The sequence below is a fragment of the Sebastes umbrosus genome, chromosome 21 (genome assembly GCF_015220745.1).
Source record: "Sebastes umbrosus isolate fSebUmb1 chromosome 21, fSebUmb1.pri, whole genome shotgun sequence".
NCBI lineage: Eukaryota > Metazoa > Chordata > Actinopteri > Perciformes > Sebastidae > Sebastes > Sebastes umbrosus.
In genome coordinates, this window is record NC_051289.1 from 26227248 (window position 1) to 26229156 (window position 1909).

Sequence of the window (1909 nt, forward strand, 5' to 3'; positions counted from 1 at the left end):
CGGGCGGAAAGTGCCGAAGCTGTTGAGAGCGACCGAACACACACAATAGTCGTTAACTGAGGAACTATTGACAGTAGGCGTACATGTAATGACGAGGCTGTCACCTTTCTGGAACTGATCCCGTTTATTTGAACAGGGACAGAAAATATGGCAGATGCTTCAATACAACATGATATAACCTAACCTACAATAGGCTTACTGTATAGTGTCAGAAATAAAAGAATTGGATTGGATCATAGACTATATGGTTTTGATAAGAGGATTTAAAAAAAAAGAAAAGAAATGAACCTCATCTCTCAAAGGGTGAACAAGCAAACAAAAGGCTATGTCAATAAATTGTAGGTGCTACTGTTCACATTTTTTTTACAAACCTATAACGAATAAATTAAATAATATATACTTTGAATTAAATATTGGGGTTTCGTTTTATGGAATTGTTACTTTTATGGTCAGTTCATGTAACATGTAGGCTGATTCTCAAACATTGTGACATGTCCCAGTAGGAACAGCTCAGCTGAAATGATCAAATGAAGAAGAAGAACTAAGATTAATTTAATGTTCATCTCATGGAGATTGTTGTCTGGTCCTATAGAATATGTCTGATTAGTTTTCACTATGATAGCTATGATCTACTCAGGTTATGCTCCTTGACATTGCTTTATGTCTGTATTAAGGACATCCTGGAAATGTCTGATTGACGTGAGAAACATTTCCAGGATGTCGGGGAACCGTATTCAATCAGGGACTGTTCATGTGGACCATTCAGACAGCGTTTGTTTTTAGCTGGGCAGTTAGGGACTCCTTCCGCATGCAATGGGAAAGGAGAGGAGAGAAAAAAATAAATAAACGGGGCAGTTTTTGCATAATGATGAATCTTGACAGACATACGTCATGCTCCTGGGCTCCTGACAACGTCACGCCCTGGGTGAAATTAACGCCTAACTGCTTATCTTAAAGGACCTGGGATTTAATTAAAAATGACATTTCCCCAAAGACTTGCGCCTCTGAGGCTGCCATGTTGAAATTAGCTGATGAGGGGCCCTCTGAGCAAAAGGGAAATAAGCAAACTGTCAAACGCTCAGCAAATCACTGCCGTTTATCAGTCCTGCTCGCTGCTCAGGAAATAACAGTGGACTGACATCCTGCGTAGCGCCCACTGCACCGTGGATACAAGTCAAAAACATATTGTTATTAAAAAGAAGTAGGTGGGGGGGGACAAAAAAAACAAGCCTGTCAAATGTGATATGGAGGCAAACAATGTGGTTGGGCTAAGTAGGGGAATAGGTTGCTGAAATGAGCTCTTAAGTCACCACAGACATATTTTGCCACTGACAAAGGCATACTTTATGACTTGAAATTTCTGTATTTCGTAATGAGTGCCACTCAAATAGTGAGTCCTCAACAAAATTAAACAAAGTAGGCAATGGAAATGGAATGCTACTGAACTGAATACACATGGGACTGTGCATTCAGGGCCATTCAGCGTCTCAGAATCACTCCCAGGAATCAAAAAAGATTGAACTAAAGGTGAAACTGGACTAGGAACACGACTGTGAACAAGACGACTGTGAGACATCACTGTTTTACACTCTCAGCTGCAAAGTAGAAATTATGGTGTCACTTTGTCATTTTGCTGACAACTGTGGTTTGGAATGTTAGACAATAGAATCATTTAAATAGTGGAATATAGTAACATTGATTTACATAGTATACATAGGCTATATTTCAACTAAACTGTAAAATACAGAACCGTTCAATGACATACAAACCGAACCATGGTCTACAGTACACTACAAGAGGTTTCTGAGAACATCTGAGGAGAGAAATAAGCATTACAGTAACAGAATATTGATTCATATTTGATCAGCGCTGCCTAGTTTGACCGTTTGGTTGGAGTTCGCGAGTGATT